The 13,617-nt window shown below is 39.9% G+C and overlaps 1 pseudogene; it reads right to left on the bottom strand.

The window, feature by feature from the left end:
• Nucleotides 1–7,296: 7,296 nt before the first annotated feature.
• Nucleotides 7,297–8,300, bottom strand: LOC127691017 (glyceraldehyde-3-phosphate dehydrogenase-like; annotated as a pseudogene).
• Nucleotides 8,301–13,617: the final 5,317 nt, after the last annotated feature.

The following is a 13,617-nucleotide window of genomic DNA, read 5'->3' as shown; positions in this document are numbered from 1 at the left end:
TGACCATTGCTTCCCTCGACATGGTTGCTTCGCATTACACAGAAAGGCGCTGTTTGCTGAACAGGCACACCTGACCATGCATACAACAGTCTTAAAGGCTAGAAAAATGTCAAGAGTAGAGCCAAGTGTCTTTGATTACAGAAGAAGGAATTTCCACTAATTCTTTCACTGGAGACAAATGTAAACCTCCTCATAGCAGGGCCTGGTGGCCTAGAAGCAAGGTGCTGGGGCTCTAAGATAGAAATATTGTTTCCTATTTCCTTTCTTTTCCTCCTCTTTCTGTCTAGAGCATGAGTGGTATACCTTTGCAGGAGAAATATTTACACATGTACATATACACATAAGTATTTAATCATATATTTATATATTATGTTATACATTATTTAAAATACAGTTAGACATGAATATATATATATCCCCATTTAATTTTATAAGGTTAATTTGATAGCCCATTATACACATGGAGAACAAAGCTTATATACTCAGTATCAAGTGCCGACAAAAATACCATCACTTGTCTTTGTAACAGAGATAAACTGTGATCTCTGGCCAGCATCCTTCAGTGAGACAGAAGGTTGGATGGAGTCTTTTGGCTTTCATTCTCACCTCATGTAATCACTGGAAGGCTCTTTCTTCTTTCCTTTCTGAAAACATCTAGAAGATACGCCATCAGTAGTTTGACTTTTGTGGTGGAGGATGCTTGCTTTTCAGCCATGGTCAGTCTTGCTGAACCAGAGGCTGACGTTCTTAGTAGAACACCAGGTACTATCTTTATGAATGTGAGTTGTTACTGGGCATACGGCTTTCTAAAGAGTCTGTCCCACAGCAGCTCACTTTCTTCAAAGTGTCTCTGGTGCCCTTGACAGGCAGGATGCTGACTCATCTACTTAGGATCATCTCTGCAAATGCTATCTTGTGCAATGCCTATCATTATCCTTTCGTTGCCCAAGAGCTTTAGCATTTATAAATGCTTGAATACACTAACACTTAGAAACTGTTAGCCTCATGATAATGGAGATGGAATAAGAATGTTTTGTCGAAAGTCACAGAATGTAATGAGGTTGAGATGCTAACACTTTCTTGCTGGGCTCTTCAATGCCATACAGCCTCACCAGCAACATGGTAGTCCCTGCTCAGTGCTGTCTTGGTGCTAGCTATCTGATTCTTTTGTTCTGTATTAGTTTTACATCATTAGAATAAAATACCATAGAAACAAACCTGTGGGGATCTGGGTGGTGCAGTAGCTGGTGGTGGCTCACATCTGTAATCCCAGGACTAGGGAGACTGAGGCAGCAGGATTGTTGTGAGTTAAAGGCCAGTTTGGACTGAATAGTGATTTGCAGGGCAACCTTGGTTACAGAGTGAGACACTAACTCAGAAAATCAAAAGGAGATAGTTTAAAAAAAATAAAGGAAAAGGAAAAAAAGTAGAACATAACAGGCTGGCAAGGGGTCACATTTTTTTTGGAGGTTTCAGTTTAAGCTTGAGTAGACCTATTGCTTTGGACCTGAATTAGGAGTGTTGGCCAACAACTAATGCTCAATTTATAGCTGTGAAGCAAAAGAAGCAGGAGAAAGGACTGAGGTCTAATAACCTTGCAGTCATGCCCTTAATGACCTTATAACCCACCTCCTAGAGCATCTACTGCATCTGAGTATGGCCATCCTGGGAACCACACCTTTAATCTATGGACCTCAGAAGATCATACCTGAGCACAGTATGATCAAAAGAGGCAAGGCTCTAAGAAAATGAGTGAGAATGAAGGTGATTGTTAAAGGGTGAGATAAGAAGGAAGCAGCACCTTGGGGAGCCCTGAGGAACTGGGCAGAGGACAGGATATCACATGATGGAAAAGAAAGCCCCTCCCCCCCAGTGAAGGACTCTTCTCCATAGCAGAAGTACAACACCCTCCCTTGTGCTCTCCCATGAGCCAACACAGAATAGGGTTAGCTCCTTCCCAATGTTTCTTCCTCCAGTTTGGGAAACAAGTCATTTCTCCTTTGGATATTTGAAAAATGAATTTCGGAGAGATGCTAATCCATCATAAACTGGGCACAATGACTGACCTCACTTACTTAAAAGCATCTTCCTTTTCTTTGACTGATCCTAAGACATAGCAGATACCCAACCACAGCACTCTTTCCTGTTTGAAACTCTGTGCCACTGTCCACTAACATGGAAAGTATATGCACCAATAACTCAAGTAAACAGCCAAATGGCAACAATCCTAAAACACAAACCTGAGAGGGGGCTGTTTGGAGGTTAAAAGCCTGAGATGACTCCACTCTTTATATAAAGTTGTCCTCAAACATTATGAGCCTCAGTTTCTCTTTTCTCTCTTGGAAATGACAATACACACTTACTCATTCCTCAGGTCAACTGAGTATTAAGTGGAATAAACTGAGAAAATAAAAGCTTCTTAGCATTGAGACATAGCCTTATTTGTCTTTACATTTCTCACTCCCACACATTATACAAATGACTTATTTCCTCCATTTAACCATTATGTGTTATTATTTATCCTTGGTAAAGCACAGAGCGTTTGTTGAATGAGCATTTATGAATTCATTTTGCTAATTGTAAATCATCTTAGAACTCTGCCTAGATCAGAATTTGCTTTATAAGCAACACTTATCATGATGATAATAAATGAGACACTATACAAATATCTGCTTTTATTGCTTATTCTTTAGACGAGTATTTGCTCATCTTGCAATCCTTCTAGCATTGCCAGGTATATCCATTGAGTGCTGACCTGTAGCACTGATGCCCCTTGAAAAATGACCTGCCTCAGCAGATCCTTGTCTCCTGCAAATTATGGAACAGAGTCTCCTACACTCCCAGCTCTGGGGAATGGTTGAAGCTTAGTGCAGATTTTTCCTCCACTGCTATTCTCAACTCAGTCCATCCATCAATGGGCAAATATTTATTGAGCTCTTATTCCTGCTGAAGTATCTACAACTCCCACATCTAGCGCTGGTCTTTGGTAACATAGGGAAGCAGGAATCTAATATATATTTCAACCTCTGAAAGGGAATAATGTGCTTAGATTTGAAACTAGCTGATGGGTAAAGACCCTGATGCACAAACCTCCCATCACTGAAAGTCCATCATCTGCAAGGTTTTCTATACTAAGTTCATTTACACCTGAAAAGTTATGTATCCCTGTTGTATATCCTTCATTTTCCACCAGGATGCTAAGCACATGTTTTTCTTTTCTTTGTTTTTCTTTCTTTTTTTTTTTTTTTGAGCTTCTTCCTCTGTCTTTTTTTTTTATTCGATATAATTTATTTACATTTCAAATGATTTCCCCTTTTCTAGCCCCCCCACTCCCCGAAAGTCCCGTAAGCCCCCTTCTCTTCCCCTGTCCTCCCATCCACCCCTTCCCACTTCCCTGTTCTGGTTTTGCTGAATACTGTTTCAATGAGTCTTTCCAGAACCAGGGGCCACTCCTCCTTTCTTCTTGTACCTCATTTGATGTGTGGATTATGTTTTGGGTATTCCAGTTTTCTAGGTTAATATCCACTTATTAGTGAGTGCATACCATGATTCACCTTTTGAGTCTGGGTTACCTCACTGAGTATGATATTCTCTAGCTCCATCCATTTGCCTAAGAATTTCATGAATTCATTGTTTCTAATGGCTGAATAGTACTCCATTGTGTAGATATACCACATTTTTTGCATCCACTCTTCTGTTGAGGGATACCTGGGTTCTTTCCAGCATCTGGCAATTAAATCACACCAGAGCAAACTACAGTAGTCTTCCAAAAAATATAGACATGATTTTATGGTATTGTGTGACTTATTTTATTCTGATGTAAAAGTTGTCCTTTTCAAAATGAGGAGGATGAGACTAAGTCTCAGGCTTCTGAATTTTCAAAGTTTGTCCTGGGTTTGTTACAGACACACAATTTACCACTTCAAGACCAATAATAGGTTTTATTTTGTATCAGTATCTTCACTAATTCACCTCCAATGCACACTCAACCACAGCCTTCCTGCTATCAGCCACCATGACCCACTGGGTATATGGTTCTTGCTGCGGTGACAACCCCCAAAACTTTGTCTTCCAGAGAAACAGGTCAGTTGTTTTGTTTTGTTTTGTTTTGTTTTGTTTTGTTTTGTTTTGTTTTGTTTTGCTTTGCTTTCTTTGCTTTGCTTTGCTTTGCTTTGTTTCTCAATCTGACATATATTGCTTTAGCCACTTCTGTTTCCACTTCTTCATTGCTCAATAAATCCTACAGCTCAATTCCACCACTAAAGAACAGAATTGATTTCAAACATTATGTTCTGTGGAAGTGACTCAGCATGAACTCAGTTTTGGTGGGATTTGTCTGTTGAAAGAAGGCCTTTAGAAACTGTTTGTAATAGCAAGTCAACAAAGAGTCTGCAATACATAGATAACCCCTAATATTCTGCACATTAAATGACTGACAGCCTAAAATTAAAAAACCGGGAAGAGACATAACAGACACCTACCACGACAACATATCTAAGTAGGCAATGAGTGTATTAGAAGGATATTTAACAAACTAATATCAAGAAAAAGTGAAACGGAATCATGTAAGTTTGTGAATAGGTGGAGCTAGAAAATACTATACTGAGTGAAGTAACCCACACCAAGGTTAAGCTTGCATGATCTCTCTGATTTGATGATCCTAGTTCTGAATCTTTAGAGGTTAACATATAAGCTGAAGCAACCACAAAAAAAAATGGGAAAATAAACTAGGACCATTGTAAGGGAAGCTCAAGAGCAGGGTAAGAAAACATGGGTACTAGGAAGGGGAAAATGAGAATGGAGGGGAGGATAACTGGGGTGACACTCATCACCTGAAGGAAAGAAAGACCCTTCTACTCTTCACATGGGGGAGGGGCAGGGGGAGATATCTAAACACAAAGGCTTCAATTCACATTAGCTTCAAATGAAAGGCAACCCAAACATTTTTCAGGACCAAGGGACAAATGAAGTGATTTATGGACCACAAAAAGGCTTCTTTTCTTCATTGCAAAGGTGTTATCTACACATCCATACAAGAGCAACATAGCTGATTCTGAAAAACAGCACACCAAGTTTCACCACCGAGTCATAAGATTTGTGTAGTATGATCAAAACTTTGATGAATTGCTGAAGATACCACACACTTCAGAAACCTGGAGGAGGGACTGAGCTGAAATTGACCTAGAAGCATCCTCCTTGAGGACTAGATCTCATAATATCAGAAAAATACCATGCAAGTTTCCAAGAAAGAAAAGTAGTCAATACTTCTACTCATCTGCAAGGCCTGTGAACCACAACAATGACCAGCATAGCAAGCTATCTCCAAGAGTACAACATAAGGGGCACTTATGTCTTGGAGTAATCAAAAACCATCTAATTTAGACTTAAGACCAGTTCAGTAAGGATCCAATTGCCCACAGCTGGTGAGCTCATGGATCTCAGAGGAGAACTTATGACTGACACTTTCCAAATTCCTAACTGCATTCAAAAATATTTATCCTTATACCCACAGATAAGTATAGTACTTTCCCTGCATCAAACAAAGCAAAATAAAAAACAAAAATCAAAAAACCCTCTCTTTGCAGCAGACTAAGACAGTTACAGATTTCCACAGTTGTTCAAAATGCAAAGAGCAAGTCTATATAGCTTCCTGCCCAAGGTGACACCACTCTCACACACAAAGTGTAGGAGAAAATGTTAACTTTATAAGAGAACAAGAATGTCTTCTGTGAAGTTGAATTTTCTATATTAACTGAGAAGTTGCACCCATGGTCACCTAAACAAGACCTGACCACACAGGGCGAGAGCTAGGAGGGAGAGATGGAGCTATCTTAACAACAAGGCTTATGCTAGTTTAATTCATATTAGCTCTAAATGAGAAACAACCCCAACACTTTTCAGGGCTGGGGTGGGGAGGGGGGGCAACTGTGATGATATATAATCATATCAGGTTTTCTTTCTTCAAAAGAGTCAACTACACATACATATAAGAAAAACAAAGGAGACCCTCAAAAATAACACATTCAGTTCTACCAGCAAGCCCTAAGATGTGTGCAGTATGATTGAAGTTTTATGAAATTCTGAAAGAGCAAGACTGACCCATAGTGATAAGAATCAGACCAGTGGCTATGCTAACTGCAAAGGAAAAAACAAAACCAAAACAATTCTGATATGTTGAGATATCTCTCTATATTGACTATATATATATATATATATATATATATATATATATATATATATATATATAGTTATATAGTTATATAGTTATATAGTTATATAGTTATATATATATATAACTGTATGTAAAATAGACATTGAATTTACACAAATTATGTCTAAAATTTCTTAAAGATTTATTTATTTATTTATTTTATGTATATGAGTACACTGTAGCTGTCTTCAGACACACCAGAACAGGGCATCGTATCTCATTATAGATGGTTGTGAGCCAACATGTGCTTTCTGGGAATTGAACTCAGGACCTCTGGAAGAGTAGTAAGTGTTCTTAATCACTCAACCATCTCACCAGCCCTAAAAATTTTGACTTATAAAAGAGCAATAATAAGCACAAGAGGATACCAATTTGTGCTCCTTACAATGAGAAACATGTAACGTATTGACAGATTCATGAAATTAAAAGTCGGAGAAATGCAATTGAGAATACAAACCATTTGTCAGTATGACACAAAATGGACAAAATACCTACACTATGGTTCAGTCAACCCAATCCTTGGTATGCATATGCCTACCAGAGACATGTATATGTACCAGAAAACATACAAAATACCTATAGTGACATTACTCATTATGACAATCAGAAATAATATATAGTCCTTCACTAGAAGAGTAGATAGAGCATGGTATAGTTTTGTAATAAAATACTATATGGTGACAAAATGAATGGATTACAGTACAACTGCAAACAACAGAAATGGTGAACATTTAAACATATCAGTGTAATAATGAAACCATACAAAAGAGAATGTAGTATATAGATATGATAGTGGGGCTCTCTACAATAGAGGTAGGATAGTCATGCAGAGGGAGCAGTAAGGGCTTATGCAATGCCAGAATGCTCTGTTCTTTATGTAACTTTGTTCTGTGGGTGCAGCAAACTTTATTGATGGTATTCAAGAGAGTAGGGCTCCCTGAAACACATAATTATGGGGCCTGATATGGAAACTGTGAGGGAGATGCTCAGTATTAGTGGCTGAGTTGGGACAGGGACTCCCCAGCAACAAGGGCCTCTCTCTGTCACTCTCCGTGTTCTTGCTGGGGTGGGTGGTTCAGGGCTTCTTACTCCTTGGAGGCCATGTAGACCATGAGGTCCACCACCCTGTTGCTGTACCATATTCATTATCATACCAGGAAATGAGCTTTGCAAAGTTATTATTGAGAGCAATGCCAGTCCCAGCATTAAAGGTGGACGAGTGAGAGTTACTATTGAAGTCTCAGGAGAAAACCTGGTCCTCAGTGTAGACCAGGATACCCTTGTGGCCCTTGGATGCCTGCTTCACCACCTTTTTGATATCATCATACTTGGCAGGTTTCTCCAGTTGGTGTTTATCCATGACCGATACACTGGGGGTAAGAACATGGAAGGCCATGCCAGTGAGCTTCTTGTTCAGCTCTGGGATGGATGACCTTGCCCACAGCCTTAGTAGCACTGGTGGATGCAGGGATGATGTTCTGGGTAGCCCTATGGACATCACACCACAGCCTTCTGGAGTGGCCATCCACAGTCTTCTGAGTGGCAGGGATGGCATAGAGCATGGTCATGAGTTCTCCCACGGTGCCAAAGTTGTCATGAATTATCTTGACCAGGGGGCCTAAGCAGTTAGTGTTGCAGGATGGGGATGTGTTGCTGACAATCTTGAGAAAATTATCATATTTCTCATGGATCACACCCATGACAAACATGTGGGCATCAGCAGAAGGGGAGGAGATGATATCCCTTTTGGCCTCACCCTTCAAATGGGCCCTGGCATTCTCCATGGTAGTGAAGATGCCAGTAGACTCAGTGACATACTCAACATCACTCCATTTGATGTTAGTGGGATCTTGTTCCCAGAAGATGGTGATGGGCTTCCCATTGATGACAAGCTTCCCATTCTCAGCTTTGACTGTGACATTGAACTTGCCATGGGTAGAGTCATACTAGAACATGTAGACCATGTAGTTAAGGTCAATGAAAGAGTCATCAATGTCAACAATCTCTACTTTGCCAGATGCATAGAAGAAGGCAGCCCTGGTAACAAGGTACTAAATATGGTCAATCCATTCACTCCAACCATCAACATCATTTCTGTGGGATGAGGCTGGCATTGCATGAGAAGATGCATCTGACTCTGGAACAGGGAGAAACAGAGAGTCATATAATTTTCTTTTATAATCCATCAATGTACTTATTCATCATGTATTCTCACTTGGATCCATATTCTATGCCAATAAGGTTTGTTTTGAACAATGAATATTTAAAGCACATGAGCAGCAGGTACTATAGAAAAATATAGAATGACTCTCAGGGAATGCATGGAAGATTTGAATGATGATGGAGGATTTGGATTTGGAATAGACCACGGCACTAGATGAAGGAAGAGATGCTGGGACAGAAGTTCTGTCATTCTTCTTCATGATTCACTGAATTCCAACTAGTAGGCAAACATCAAAATAACCTGAATCCTAACCTTCTTTTGTATTGTCTTCCTTTTTGAGCTAAAAAGACAGTCCCTGCATCTATACCTCTGTACAACTTCAGGATATATTATATTATATATTATATAATTATATAATCTAATATAATATATTATATATTAAATATATTATAACATATTCATAGAGTTTACATGTCCTAGATTCGATGGAGGTGTTGGCCTGAAATCTGTTAGTTGCATGCAGCTATTTTTACTTGATGAATTACAAGGTAGCTTTTACTTTCAGCAAGAGATTTGCACACTTAGACCTTGCAATAACTGTTTTCCTCTTCTGTGACATGGCAGATAGCTCCTTGCTCACCTACTCTGAGCCTTGGTTACATCCTCAGAGAGAAGGCCCTCCTATTATATTCAGAAAGAAACCTTCTATCTGTGTGCTCACCTCAAAATGTGGGCCATTTGGATGGGGTAGCAAGAAGCCCATCTCATGTGCAGCCTAGAATCTTTTGGATTATCAGCTTTACAGAGAATACATATCCATGATTCTTAGTATTAACACTGCAGTTTAGAGTTCCAGGAGAGCTACTGCAGTCTTGCTCAATAATACATATCATTTTTTAAATGACCACAGCTTCCCCTTCCAGTCATCATCCCACCTTCTCTCTCCCCAAGTTCCATTCTTCTGCCCACCCCATCTCCCTCCCAGAAAAGAGGAGGTTTCTCAGAGACATCAACTGAACATAGTACAACATGATAGAGTAACACCAAGAATAAATTCTCACATCAAAGCTGGGCAAGGCAACCCAGTAGGAAGAAAAGGGTCCCAAGAACAGGCAAAAGAGCCAAATATCAGACATCCCACAAAACCCCAAGCTAACAACTATATATATATATCGCAGAGGAACATAGCATAGACTCGTGTAGGTTCTGCTACTAATCACTTTTGTCTCTGGGGCCCCTATGAGGCCTGATTAGTTGATCCCAAGGGCCTTCTTCTCACAGTGGTGCTCTCCTAGTACACCTCCTCTGGCTTCCACAATTCCTCTTTCCCCCATTTTGCAGGGTACCTGGAGCTCCAAGGGAAGGGACCCAATGGAGACCTCCAATTTAAACTCTCTTTCTGTCTGTTTATTGTGAGTCAATGTAACCATTCCCATCAGCTCCCTTTCTGATGATGACACTGCTCTTTGAATATAGGAGAATATTACTAGAAATCATTTGTTTGTCTGTTTTGTTGGTTCTACCCTAGGTCTCTGGCATATCCAGCCTATGGTTCCTAGTCATCCAGGCTCTGTCAGGCATGGGCTTCCTCTCATATAGGCCTCAAATTAGGTCAATCATTGATTGGCCACTCCTCCAAGTTCTGCACCACAATTGTGCTGGGACAATAGTCCATCTCTTATTCCTATTTAAGTATTCAACAGTCACTGAATTAATGAATGGGGAGATGGATGAAACACTGTACTTATAAGACAGATCTTTCTGAAGACTGGGGAGGGGCCTAGGGGCCTGCTTGCCTTATCACATCTTACCGTCTGATTGATTCCATGGCCTTGAGATGCTGTTATGGTTGAGTGGAAATTTTCCCTAAAGGCATACATATCTAGAAACTGGCTCACCAAATGATTGTGCTGTTTGTGGAAGTTAGGGAACCTTTAGAAGGGAGATCCTCGCTGGAAGATATATATATATCTCTGGGGTCAGACTTTGAGAGTTTATAACCTGGTTCTGTCTCCTGTTCCATGTCTCAGCTTGCTGTATGTTGATGAAATGTGATCAGTCAAACTACTACTACTCTGGTCAGTATGCTTTTCCTGACTGCCACCATGCCTTTCCCACCCTCATGGACCTCCCGTGGAAGTGTAAGCTAAAACAAACCCTTACATCCCTGAGCTGCTTTTAATCATGGTATTCTATCACAACAGAGAAGTAACCAGTACATCTGGCATTCTGGATCTAGAAAAATTAGGTTTAGACAGGCCTTGTCCCGATTATCTACCTGCTATAAATGGTGTGCTGCCCTGACCCCAGGATTCACAGGCAGGAGCAGAAGGTTGTGGTCTAATCCATGTTCTGTGTTTGGCTTCCTTCAGTATCATCCATATATGTCCATGAATGCTGTGACAAGCAATTGCATTTTTCAGTACCAACCTCTCCTTCTACACAATTAAATTAATACTTGCCAGGTGCTCTTGAGTTTATAAATCTCTGCCGAATGATGTAACAGACTGGCTGATGTGTATAGGCTATATTTTAGAGCCCCCCTTTCATTTTTCCAAGAACAGCCCTAGTACTACAGTAATGCACCATTTGATTTTTTAGCATTTCAGATATTTTACAGTAAATTACTTCAGTTTATGGCACTTTGCTTCCTTATATAATTGTTATAAATAACCTTCAAATGACATAAAAGCTATAAACATTGTAAAACTGAAGTGTAAATTATAGACATTTCAGCGCGTGCAAATAGGAACTCAGACACGTTAAGGGGAGTGAGGAAGGTAAGTTTGTTTGTCTCTCTCTCCATAACCATCCATCTCATATTTCCACAATAAATAATCTGCAGTAAATAAATGCCAAGGAACAGAGGAAACTTCATGTATTTGCAGAAAGCCTGGAATTGACCTCCTTTGGGGTGGGGTGGGGGCTGGCTCACCAGCCCAGCAAGCTGGAAACTCACACTTGGGAGGGAAAGCTTAAGGATGCTTAATGGGGTCAATAGGGCAAATGAGGAAAGGATGGCTACTAAAGGAGGGGGCTGCACCTGGAAGAGGGAGTCTGCAACTAGTCTACACTGCGCTTCCGCTCCGCAGCATGATCTGGAGGTATTCACAACGTCTCGTTGAACTTCAGACATGTCTATACATCATCATCAAGCTAATAGCTACTGTTTATTGAGTGCCTACCTCTCTATGTCATGCCGGGCACTTTATGAACATTTTCTCATAAGATCAGTTGGCAAGAGAGGGCATGGAGAGACTGGACTTTAATGGACAGAAGGGCCTTTTTATCTGCCCTCACTTTTATGAAAAGTTGTCGCACCTGTGGCTCTGTATATACTCAAAGCATTAGCCCTTTGTAGGGTTCTGTAGAATAACAAACTTACTCTGAACTCTCTCTCTGAGAAAAAGAATGAATCTCTCTCTCTCTCTCTCTCTCTCTCTCTCTCTCTCTCTCTCTCGGAGTGTGTGTATGAATCATTCTATAAGATTGAAGATTCATCATAATATATATGAAAGATAATATATATATACATATATATATATATATATATATATATATATATATATATATATATATAGAGAGAGAGAGAGAGAGAGAGAGAGAGTTTTTATTAGAATGATTTGCAGGCTGTAATCCAGCGAAGCCAACAATGGCTACCTATTGGAAAGTCTAAGAAATGAGTAGTTCTTCAGTCTACAAGGGCAGATGTCTCACCTAGGTTTTGGCCCCCAAAAGTGGACATTAAATGGTAACAAAGGAATGGACTTGTCAGCAAGATGAGAGCAAGCAGGTAAAGAAAAAGATCTACCTTCTTCTATGTCCTTATATAGGTTTCTAAAGAAGGAGTGGCTCAAGTTAGAGGTAGGCCTCCCCACTTCAAGGGTGTGTCTTCCCACTTCAAAGATCCAGATTAGATGTGGATCGTCTCACTTCAAATTAAGCAAAAATCTCTTACAGGTGTGCCTTTCATTTTAGAGGAGGGTGCCTAGTTAATTCCAGATGTACTTGACAACCAAGACTAGCCACCACAGCCTTTAAATGTAGACTTTGAAATCATGATTGCATTTTAGACAAAGTTGGCTTGACTATTTTTTCTTTCCTTGTTTGTTTCAATAAAGCCAAGAGACTCAGAAAATTCGAGCAGTTCTTGCTTCTCTCAAATGTTGGGGCCTCTGTGTCTGTCTCCTTGTCGCAGGTAAGAGCTCTGAGGCTAGGGTTGGAAGCAGGTGTAAGTGATTCAGTGATGGAGAAACCTGAGGGAAAAGACATGCCTGCTGTCTCTGTACCACAGAAGGTTTCTTTGCCATGTACACTTTAGAAGCAGCCAGCTGTACTCAGTAGGTCTTGGGTGTCTGGATGATGCTATTGAGTTAAAATCTGCATCCAGAAGTGACCTACATTTTGAATTAGGGTCCTCTCTTCCATAAGAGAGAAGATATAGATCCCATTACACTTAAAATGCATATACACAGATATACACTGTATAAAAATCAAAACTCAGATACATAACATTTTAGCCTTGAACAGGGCTTTCAATTTGTCTTCTGAGACAATTCCAGTTTTGTACAATCGAAGGAGCTGAAACAAAGACAGTTATTTGCATGTCCATACTGGTGGTACAAGCCATTGACCCTTAGAACTCAGAAGGCTGAATCAGGCAAATCTCTTTTGAGACTAAAACCATCTAAACGTACATAGTGAGTTCTTTCAAGTCAGTCAGGGTTACTCTGTATCAACAACAAAAAGGAGGAGGAGGTAGCAAAAAGAAAGATACACACACATACACACACACACACACACACACACAGAGAGAGAGAGAGAGAGAGAGAGAGAGCTGCACTGCACATTAGTTGTCAAATTAGAAGACAAGCCCACAGCTCATAAGCTTCAGTGACTAGCAAGGTTCAAAGCCTATGCTACACAACTCTTACAAGATCCTTCTTCAAGCTTATTTCTAACATGTGACTTAATTTATTTTGTGATGATGTACTTCCCTGGCTAAGGAAGTAATTTTATATCAATCAACTAAAACTTTAAATATATTTTGCTATAAAAAAATCTTACAGCATGAGTGAAATTTCACTAGGACCATTTCTTTTTTATTCTGTTTTATTTTCTTATTTTTTTGAGACTCATTGAAGTTTCCTGAAAGGCTCCTAAGTTTGAATACTTAGTCTCAACCTCCAGCTGGCTTTGGAAGTGGTAGAAATTTTATAAGGCTGCTTGCTCTGTAGACCAG

The sequence above is a fragment of the Apodemus sylvaticus genome, chromosome 8 (genome assembly GCF_947179515.1).
Source record: "Apodemus sylvaticus chromosome 8, mApoSyl1.1, whole genome shotgun sequence".
NCBI classification, from domain to species: Eukaryota; Metazoa; Chordata; class Mammalia; order Rodentia; family Muridae; genus Apodemus; species Apodemus sylvaticus.
The sequence above is the reverse complement of the archived record's forward strand: the minus strand, read 5'-3'. Positions and strand labels throughout refer to the sequence as shown.